The sequence below is a fragment of the Musca vetustissima genome, unplaced genomic scaffold (genome assembly GCF_032173495.1).
Source record: "Musca vetustissima isolate MV318-11 ecotype Yass unplaced genomic scaffold, APGP_CSIRO_Mvet_v1 utg13852, whole genome shotgun sequence".
Classification (NCBI taxonomy): Eukaryota; Metazoa; Arthropoda; class Insecta; order Diptera; family Muscidae; genus Musca; species Musca vetustissima.
This window is the reverse complement of record NW_026885536.1, coordinates 1-12,141: the sequence shown is the minus strand read 5'-3', so window position 1 is coordinate 12,141 and position 12,141 is coordinate 1.

The window sequence follows — 12,141 nt, the reverse complement described above, 5'->3', positions numbered from 1 at the left end:
AAATCTGAACCGATTTCAATTAAACTTCGCAAAATGTTGTCTCAATCGGATAAATATTGGGAGTTTGGTGCACCCTTATCGATTTCAACAAAACTTCACGGACATCAAACTGAACTTAAGTGCGCTAGGCAAAATTGCTCACAATCGGAAAAATATATGGGGTTAGGTGCACCTATTACATCGGACCTATATTTAAATCTTCACAGACATCAAACTGGATTAAACTCAGCATGCTGAGCAAAATTTTGTGTCAATCGAACAAATATACGAAATCTAAGATTACTATACGTCCTCTTTTTTAGAGGAAAATCATCCATTTTAACTGGCTGTCATTTATAAAATTTATTTTAAACACATTTTGAGTTCTAATTGGGTAAAAAATGTTCCTAATTATTAAATTTTGGCATTTTCAGGGTTTTCTTGACACGTTTTACACGTTATTTGATATTTTGGGCCTTTTTTTAATTTTACGAAATTTTGCCTTTAAAGTGACTATAATTTGTTATTTCTTGTAGCCCATGGGTTGAATAATATCCTTGGAAAACATATTGGACATAGGTCTACTTCTTTGCTATGTTCCTTATACAAAGATCCCAAGATTAGTTGCTTCGAAATATTTGGCCCTGTCGTACTTAATAACTTTTAACTCATTTATAAATAAACAATATTTATAAATAAACCTAATTGTGCGTTTTATACACATAATATTAATTTTATTAAAAATATATTTTTATACCCTCCACCATAGTCATTCCGTTTGTAACACATCGAAATATTCATTTCCGACCATATAAAGTATATATTCTTGATCAGGGCAAAATTCGAGGACGATCTAGCCATGTCCATCCGTCTGACCGTCCGTCCGTCTGTTGTAATCACGCTATCTTCTGAAGGAATGGAAATAGGGTGCTGAAATTTTGCATAGGGTTGTCTTTTGTCTGCAGGCAGGTCAAGTTCGAAAATGGGATATATCGGTCCACGTTTAGGCATAGCTCTCATATAAGGGTGCCCGCCAAATTTCGGTATTTTTGTAGCCGAATTCGCTGAAATTTGGTACATTGGGTTCTTATTGGGTACTAAATGTCACTACAAAAAATTATAAATATAGGTCCACTTTTTCTAGTAGCCCCCATATAACGGTACCTCCTAATTTTCAGTATTTTGGGGGTTCTGAACCTATTTTTCCACCGAATTGGCTGTAATTTAGTATTTTGAGTTCTTAATAGGTACCAATTTTCTCCACACAAAAATTATGAATATAGGTCAATTTTTCGGGTAGCCCTCAATATAAGGGTATCCCAAATATTCGGTGTTTTGGGGTTCTTGAGCGCGTTTTTCAACCGAATTCGCAGCAATTTGGTATTTTGTAGTCGTATATAGTAACAAATCTCCCTACCAAAAATTATTAAAATAGTTATCTAATTTGTTCCGCGTTTTGGTTTTTGTTCTAAGAGTCTGTCGTAAACATTTAACCTGCGTAGGATATCGAGATAAAGCTAGAACATAAGGTTCGATAATGAACTATACATGAACTATAACCCGCATTTAGGCCTAGCTCCTGTGTGGGAGGTATCAGAAGGAGTGGACCGATAGTCCAAATTTCCGAACCTGAACTAAATTTGGAAGAAATAATAAGATAGGCACAGGTTGGATGAAATCAAAATTTTGTGGAACATGGTTCACATTATGGTAATCGCGTTGTAGAAATGTCGGTTTAGGTGCACTTTTTGGTATTTGCATTTCAAGTGCCTGTCAATATATCTATGGTGGAGGGTATCCAAAGTTCGGCCCGGCAGAACTTAACGCTTTTTCACTTGTTATCTTTTATTTTAATTTTCGAAGTCTGATCGCCTTATTAAATGGTCTTAGATTTTTTCTTTACTGATCTAAATATATATATATATATATATATATATATATAATTTATAGGGTCGGAAATGATTATTTCGATGAGTTACAAACGGAGAAACAAAATTAATATATCCCCCATACTATGGTGGAGGGTATGAATACGTAAGCACCTGTAAATATTTAAGTGTATCTCCCTCATCCGAATATATACGACAATATAATTGGTATCACTTTAAAGTGTCTCTTATGCTCCATTTATCAAAAACAATAGGGTTCTTCATTAGGCAGAACCCATCCTACATGCAAAATTTCGGGAAGACTGGTACATAACTGTGGGCTGTGTTTACAAATTATAATGGACAGACGGACGGACGAACGGACGGACACACATGTCTAGATCGTTTCAGCTAGTCGAGATATGACGATCGATATACTTAAAGGTGGGTCTAGTACAAATAATTCGTGGCGTTACAAACTCTTGGGGCTGCAAAAAGCCATAATACCCTGACAAAATTTTGTGTATATTAGTCTCACCTTCTACCAAATTGGCTGTAATTATGTATTTTGAGTTTTTTTTTGTGCAACACAATAGTATCCTCCAATTTTGGATTTTTGCGCGTATTTCAGTCAAATCTCCTGTAAGTTAGTATTTTGAATTCTCATTCGTGCCAAAAACAATACATATATAAGGGGTAGGCCCCATATATACAGACCCCCATTATTCGGTAATTTGAGTACTTTTTCCAACCAAAATTTACTTTTAATTTAAGTATACCATAGTTTTATGCCCACAATATATAAATCAACAAATTATTAAATAAAGCTTTTATTTAATTGTTTCTTCTGTTATTTTTTTCAAAACATTTTCACATTAGTAATCTACAAAACTTGTTCAATTATTTCAATTTTTAAACAAATTAACGCCATTTTCGATCCACCTTTTTTCTGCAAAATCGTAATAAGTGTCCACCAAGCTTTTATATGTGGTATTTATTTATTTCATAAACCCACTCACCTAATTCTGTCCAAAAAAATCAGGTAGATTTCAAAGAAATGTAAGTAGTTGTTATATTTATTGTCAAATTTGGTATTTACATACTTATAAGTTCACACGTATATATGTATTTTTGTCTCAAACTGTGCTGGTCGGAATGTTTTGTGTCTGCACCATGAATATTATTTTTGCTAATAATACTATTATGTTCGACTGATACAAAATTTTACGTTGCGTGCCGAATTGAGTAAAGAATTTTGATTACTGGTTTAAATCAAGATCGCAATGTATTTTTGCTGTAAAACCACCGAATGAAATTCCGTGGTTCTGGTATTAACTAGGATTATTTGCTTCGCTCGAAAATTAGCAAATTGGCGGACCTATAAAAAATGATGTTTTGGAAAATTGCATATTTTCGACCAAAAACCAAGCTGGAAAATAAGAAAGATCTTGATCGATTACATTAATTTATTATATTTATTATTTTTGAGTTATCGTGCCCGCAATTCTTAAAAAATACTCTTTTGAAACGCGTTTTAAGTTTGAGGTAAAATGAAATTATATAGACAATGGTTCCTTCTGAGAATATGCATAGAATCGCTTTCTGAGTCGATTTATACATGTCCGTCTGTCCGTGTTAAATTGTAAACAACGTGTAGGGAGCATCTATTATCCGAATGAGATGAAATTTGGCACATGTCACTTATTTGGACCAAGGACAAACCCAATTCCAATGGTGAAAATCGGTACAGATTTAGAATAGCTCCCATACATAGTTTCTTCCGATTTTAAATAAATGGTGTACCAAAGAGTCAAATGTGTCAATTGACACACAATTTTACACACCATACTGAAGTTGCTATAACATAACATGTACTAAGTTTTATTGAAATAGGATTAGATTTAGATATAGCTCCCATATACTCGTATATTTTCGTCGGATTTTTAGCAAATGGTGCACAATTTGCAAAATTTAGACCGATTGGCACAACATTTTCCAAATTTTAATTGAAATCTTTTCAGATTTTGATATGCCTCCCATATATATTTAGATTGTGCACCAAAGAGTCAAATTTAAGCCGATTGGCACAAAATTTTGCCCAAAGTACTAACGTTAGTATAACCTAACTCGTGTCAAGTTTAATTGAAATCGGTGTAAATTTATATATAGCTCCTATATACCAAACTCTTGATTTTTGTTCGATTGACAACGTTCTAAAGTTAGTATAGCCTAACATGTGTTAAGTTAAGGTATTAAATTGGGCCTAGGATATTGCGTTTTATAAAAATTGGTTCAGATACAAATATGGTCCTATCTTAATGATAATCGTGCACCAAATAATGAACTGGTGTCCAATTGAGATCCAATTTTGAACAACCCTCTGTGTTGTAGCATAAATAATTTACATAATTTTATACCTTTGCACAAAAACGACTCTTAATCTGCCCTAATGTTATGAAATTTGGCATAAGTTACGACATGTGGCAATAAGAACCCATTGTACCAAATTTCAACGAATTGGGTTGAAAAGCACGCCCAACAACCCCAAAATACCGAAAATTGTGGGGTACCACAAAATGTGGTACCCATTGTATAAAATTTTATTTAATTTTATCGAAATTCGGTTGAATAACACGCTCAAGAACCGCAAAATTTCGAAAATTGAGTGGTACCCTAATGTGGGGGCTATGACTAAACATGGACCAATACATATCATCTTCGAACATGACATGTCTGCAGACAAAAGACAACTCTATGCAAAATTTTGGCAATCTATCGCAATTCTAGTTAACTTAATATACCCTCCATAATATGGTGGAGGGTATAAAAAGGTACAAATGTATCCTATTCACATAAGACACTCTTACTAGATACGTCGCTTGAGTAATCTGAGGAAAATGAAAAAAGGACAGTCCAAATTTTCTATTTATTTAAAGAATATTTAATGTTCCAAAAATGTCCATATATATATGTATGTCAATTCGTATAAAAAACGTGTACAGAATCCTCAAAATACCGATAATCGGGACTACCAAATATATGAGGGTGAACCTATGTATATGAATAAATATTATAGAGAATCAAAAATATCAAATAATTGTCATTTTTGTTGAAAACGAACAAAAACTCTGGAAATCGAAAAATATTTGCACCTCTTACATAAAATCGGACGAACATATTTATGGGAGCTATATCTAAATCTGGACCGATTTTCACGAAACTTGTCAGACATCACTCTAGGCTCAACTCAGTACGTTATGCCAATTTTCGTGAAAATCGAAAGATATATAGGGACCTTGGTGCACCATACGGTCGAAAATATATATGGGAGCTATATAAAAATCTGAACCGATTTTCCCAATTTCAAAAGGGTTCGTCCCTGGGACAAATATCTAAACCTGTACCGATTTTCATGAAACTTGGAAAACAACATTCTAGGCTCAATTCAGTACGTTATGCCAAATTTCGTGAAATCGAAAGATATATTTATATAAAATCGGACGAAAATATATATGGGAGCTATATCTAAATATGAACCGATTTTCACGAAACTTTGCATACTTCATTCTCGACATTAGTACGCTATGCCAAAATTCGTGCAAATCAAAAGATTTGCAGGGACTTTGGTGCACAATTTATCTAAAATCGGGCGAAACTATATATGGGAACTACATCTAAATCTGAACCGATTTGCACGAAACTTATCACACGTCATTCTACACTTAAGGGGACCCACCCCGCCCATTCTCGGGGTCAACATTTTTGTTGATATAATTCGAATCTACACTGATTAAAGAATGTCTCTACAAAATTTCAAGTGAAAATCTCAAGAACTCTTGAAGATATAGCCGATTTATTGTGTCAGCCGATTATATGTGTCAGCATAGCCGATTTATTGCATCAGCATCAGCATGGCGGGCAAGATAACTCAAAAACTAATAATCCAATCGGTTCCAAATTTTGCAACGTTTCTCTGGGAGTGTATAGCTCTCGTATGAACTAGGATAAAGCCAATCGGGGAAGATCTTCCTTATTTTTTAACTTGGTTTTTGGTAAAAAATCGGCGATTTTCCAAAAATATTTTTTCAAAGGTCCACCATTTTGTTAATTTTAGAGCGAAGTCAATAATCCTAGTTCATACGAGAGCCAGTCATGTACTCTTTCTAACACCGTTGTAATTTTCGGATTCCGATGTTCCAGTGGGGAGTTATCATGCCCGCCATCAAAAATAAGGACTTTTCTTTAATTACAAAAAACAACAACAAAACAATAACAAAAATTTTTGTAAATTATTTTTCTTCTCTTTTAAATCTTCAATTATATATGTGTAAAGTTACAAACCTTAAAAAGCATTGGTATTGATTTACCAGCCCATTGAAAATCTTGAAAAATTAAAATCGAGAATGGGGGGTTCCCTTCATTCAGTACGCTATGCCAAAATTCGTGCAAATCTAATGATTTTCAGGGACTTCGGTGCATCATTTACCTAAGATTGGACGAAAATATATATGGGAGTTATATGTAAATCTGAACCGATTTCTCCAATTTCATACCATTCGCATCGACATATACTTTGCTCACAAAAATACATGGACAGACGGACGGACGGACATGCATAAATGGACTCAAAAAGTGATTCTCTGCATATTCTCAAAAGGAACCATGGGTTTATCCATTCCTTTTGCCTGTTACAAACATATGCACGAAGACATAATACTCTGTACCACAGTGTGGTGAAGGGTATAATTAAATAACTTCCAATCCCTTTGCCTGCCTGCAGAAAAAAATGTCAACACCCTATTTCAATTCTTACGCGAACAAGTCTGCGTGATTGCAACACAATTCGGACACATTTATTTCAATGGATTACAAACGTTATGACAACATTATTATATCCTTACATAATATGGTGGAGGGTAAAGATTAAATCTGTTAAGAAAGACTTCTATTGAATTTTCTATGGTATGTATATTCCGAAGACCCCATGGTGAATATTTCAAGATGTTTTAAACGTAATGACAAATTTAATTTGAATTCCTTCTTATGGTGAAGAAAACAATACAAAATTTTTAAAGTTTTCACTTTTATTTGTTCATTTTGGGATTTCATAACTGAGACCAAAATCAATACAAAATATGATGACTCATCGGTATCTTAAAGTTATAACATTATGGATTAAAAAATAGTTCACCTTTAAATAGGTGAAATAATAATAATAATCACTCAATATGGCGACAAGAATATATACATATTTCCAATCAGATGAAACTCACCTCGTTAGGTTATAATTTTAGGAATAATTTCCAAAAAATATTAATTCTCACTTAATGTCGAAGAAAATTTGAAAATCCAAATAAACGGCGTGAAATAGATTTTGTAAAATTTCATTAATTTCAATGACGCAAAAGTCCATGACAAAACGGCTTAATAATTTCAAGTCTGTATAAAACGGCATTTATGCGTTTTGTTAAAAAAATCCACAATATTCACAATTATTGTCACAGGAAATTATTTCAATTTTGAAATATAGTTTTTTGTTCAGTATTATCTTTCTTCAAAAATACTTCATTGGTCAATTGAATATTTTTTATAACACTTGGTTTTCAAACTACTTTTTGTTAAATTTTTCTCCACTGGAAAAAAATGTTCAAGTCTCAAGTAAAGCAATGCAAAATTTTGCAAAAAAGAAGAGTAGGCAAAGAAATCCTAACGTTGTACTATGTGGTGAAGTCACAAAATTTAAACTGAAGTGATGTTAAGAATTTTCAAAAATTCCTTTAATTTTTCTGGCTGTTCAGTAGGTAAAATTCGCCGTTCTATTTTATATTTTCTTTTGTCATCATACCTCTCTATTATCTTACTCCCTCACTTTATATTATTCTCATTCTCTCAAGGAATATTATTCTCCATATTCTTTCTTTTGTTATTGCATCGAAAAGTGTGATGACAAACAGAGGAATATTAACGGTTCCGCAAAGTTCACTGACCGGCGAACGTGATCAATTGCCTAACACAGCTAATGAGAATAATTTGTTTGTTTTGTTTTGAACTTCAAAATTTGAAGCCTAGCTCAAGAGAAGTGATGCTAACAGTTTGAAAATCATTGCATACGACAGAGAGAGAGGGTGAGTGGACAGAGTGTTGAACTCGTTGCTCCCGCTCGATCTATTACATATTTACGAATATGTACAGAGTCGAGAGAATGGAATAATGTAAAATTCGACGAATAATTGAAACTACAGTAAAACCCAAATATAAATGTCACTATTATTCGATCGTATTTAGACGAATATTTCATTTCAAACATTAAATGTCATTTTTAAAAACATGGAAAAAACATTGAGATTCAGAAATGAGTTTGGGGATTTTTATGAAATATTTGATTTTTATGAATATTATGAATGTTTAATTTAGAAAATCTATTGATTTCATTCTCTTGGGCGTTTACACTTTTATTGTGTTTCAAAACGCATTGAATTCCATATTCGTTACAATCTTCATACTCCGTAATATTACAACATTGAAATGTCAAATGACAGATTCTAACGAGTATGGAATTAGCGCCGACGCCACCTTCCTTTATTATTGTTGACACTCAAAGACTCTCTTTTCGTTGGCCTACCAAACAACAGGTAATCTGTCACAATCTCTAAATTTTTCCACTCTTCTAATTTTTTATCAATAAAGCAACTGCCTTTATTTTAATTTAAATCTAAAAACGTTCGTGTTTTTATTTCTTATTTTTTTGCACGCAATTTCGGCGTCAACATTTTGGTCCTTCGAGCCGGATACGAGTTTTTGGAAGCGAAGTTCTAATTGGTTTTTTTCTTGTTTGCATTTTTCAACAGCAGAATAACAACAACACAACATCACCCCCATACCTCATCATCCCTACACATAATCACCATCATTATCATCTTTATCATCAAAAACAGGTAGGTCAGTGCAGTGCCTTTTCATTTCTTTTGTGAGCTCGCGAAAAAAAATAATAATAAACAAACATAATAATAACAACCAAAACATAAACAAATTCGCCGGCCTATTTGCAACAAAAAATACAACGGCCGCTTTACAACGTTTTGTCGTTTCGTTTGTCTCTCCGTCTGTCGTATATTAGTCGCGGACGGACTAATCGCGATCAGTGAAAAAAGAAAAAAAAAAATTTGTTAAAATTTTCGTATTTAATTTGTGGTTTTATTCTGAAAAGTGAGTGATTAATATTTAATAATTTTTCTATTAAAAGTTTTTAAAAAACAATTTGTTTTATTAATTGAAATTATTAAATTATTTTCAAAATAAATAACAATAATTTGAAACACCCCCACTCACTCTAATATTTGGTTGCATTCTATTAGAATAGCAAGAAAAAAATAATAACCAAACGCAAAAATATTTTCGTTTATTTCTTTTTTCACTGATCGACAATACACAATTATATTTACATTGTTACGTTGGTTGACATACGTACGCTAGCCACCACTAGCCTATCGTTTAACCATACACACACGCTATACACATACATACCATTTGTTAGGCAGCCGTCGCTTGCCTTGTTGAGTTGTTTTCCTTTGTTTCTTCTTTGTTACGTGTACGCTACACACATCGGGGGTACAAAGTTGAAATTTTTTGTTTATTGAATTAGTAGTGTGTGTATGACTATTTGAAATATAGTTGTGTATAATAATAACGCAATACACCCTACAGTCCGCATTGGTTGAAATTTATATAAATAATAATTTTTAGTATTATTTATATTGAATTTGGTTGAAAATAATATAAATTTGATATTTTTGCATATATTTATATCTATAAAACATTTATATTGATTTGATTTTCAAATTGAGTGGAAAATTTATAAATTTTTTTTAACCTTTTTCGAAAATTTGTCGAATTTTAGTTAATTTTTATTGAAAGTTAAGCTTTTTCGTGTAGTTTCTTGGCTACAATTTTGATATTATCGTTCGATTTTCGGCATTTATCGACAATTATTTGCTATTTTTTGGATTTTAGTCCAACTTTTGTGAGTTTTTGATAGAATCTTTGGAAAATTTTGGAACATTTTCGTCATTTCTTGGATTTTATTTGTCATAAAAACAATTTTGGTTGGTTTTTCGAACAATTTTTATCGGTTTTCAAATATTATTTCGGATATTTAGATTGTTTTAGCTAATTTGAGCTAATTCTCATTGGAAATTGTGGTAAGATCGTCGGTTTTTTTTTAAAACTTGTTGGACATTTTTTTGGAATTTTGTTCAAATATTGGAAAAATTGTTCAATTTTTTAATTTTTATTTCGATTTTGGTATTTTCCTTAAAGAAGTTGGTGTTTCTTTGGAATAATTTGGATCGATTGGTTAATAATCGAAATCAGATTGGCATTTTCTCAATTATTCGAGTCCTTTGTTGAGAAAATCATTAAATTTTTGTTATTTTCGTTCTCGATTGAGAAAATCATTACATTTGGAAATTTTTCGTAATCCTTTTTGATTGTTGAGCGGTTTTTGCATTTAAGACTCCAAGATGTTTACTCCTTTGGATAGTTTTATCAGAGTTTCTGACTCTTTTGTCAAATTTGAATATATCCGGGCAATGAAACCCGAAGATATAAATATTTTTGCTCTGGAAGTCCGTAGCGCCGAACTAGGAAAAGTTTGGAAAGAAACAGAGGATAAGTATAGAACGTGTATTCTCTATTTGGAAACGTCTGAAGAGACGACTAAGGAAACTCTCGAGTCGGCGGATCGGAAATTTGAGGTAGTGTACCAAAAATATATGGATTGTTTATCGAACTTGAATTGTAAGCTGTCAGAATTGAAGGGCAGTGTGTCTCTCTCTCTGTTTGTCTCACTGACTGTGTGATTTCTGTGCTCATTCAAATTGAAATTTTAATTATAACGAAATGATTTTATTTTCGATGAGTATCCATGTTACGAAAATTGAAAATTATGCATCAGATAGCAATTACAAAGACAAAAACGATAACATTCGACAAAAACAAACACCAATAGCAACAACAACTACAACGACAGCAAACCGTCTAATGGTAGTTCAAATGAATATTTTGTTGGGAAAAAATTAAAGTAAACACAAACATTGAATGGGCGACAATGAACGTCATGATTTATATATCTACACGTGTCTGTACATGTGTATGTATGTATCTATATATGTAAAAACAAATGTGTTTAATTTAGAAAATCTATTGATTTCATTCTCTTGGGCGTTTACACTTTTATTGTGTTTCAAAACGCATTGAATTCCATATTCGTTACAATCTTCATACTCCGTAATATTACAACATTGAAATGTCAAATGACAGATTCTAACGAGTATGGAATTAGCGCCGACGCCACCTTCCATTATTATTGTTGACTCTCAAACACTCTCTTTTCGTTGGCCTACCAAACAACAGGTAATCTGTCAAATCTCCATCTTTTTCACTCTTCTATTTTTTATCAATAAAGCAACTGCCTTTATTTTAATTTAAAACCAAAAACGTTCGTGTTTTTATTTCTTCTATTTTGCACGCAATTTCGGCGTCAACATTTTGGTCCTTCGAACCGGAGACGAGTTTTTGGAAGCGAAGTTCTAATTGGTTTTTTTCTTGTTTGCATTTTTCAACAGCAGAATAACAACAACACAACATCCACATCATCCCTATACATCATCATCCCTAAACTCATCATAATTATCATCATTATCAACAAAAACAGGTAGGTCAGTGCAGTGCCTTTTCATTTCTTTTGTGAGCTCGCGAAAAAAAAATAATAATAAACAAACATAATAATAACAACCAAAACATAAACAAATTCGACGGCCTATTTGCAACAAAAAATACAACGGCCGCTTTACAACGTTTTGTCGTTTCGTTTGTCTCTCCGTCTGTCGTATATTAGTCGCGGACGGACTAATCGCGATCAGTGAAAAAAGAAAAAAAAATTGTTAAAAATTTTCGTATTTAATTTGTGGTTTTATTCTGAAAAGTGAGTGATTAATATTTAATAATTTTTCTATTAAAAGTTTTTAAAAAACAATTTGTTTTATTAATTGAAATTATTAAATTATTTTCAAAATAAATAACAATAATTTGAAACACCCCCACTCACTCTAATATTTGGTTGCATTCTATTAGAATAGCAAGAAAAAAATAATAACCAAACGCAAAAATATTTTCGTTTATTTCTTTTTTCACTGATCGACAATACACAATTATATTTACATTGTTACGTTGGTTGACATACGTACGCTGACGGTCAGCCACTAGCCTATCGTTTAACCATACACACACGCTATAC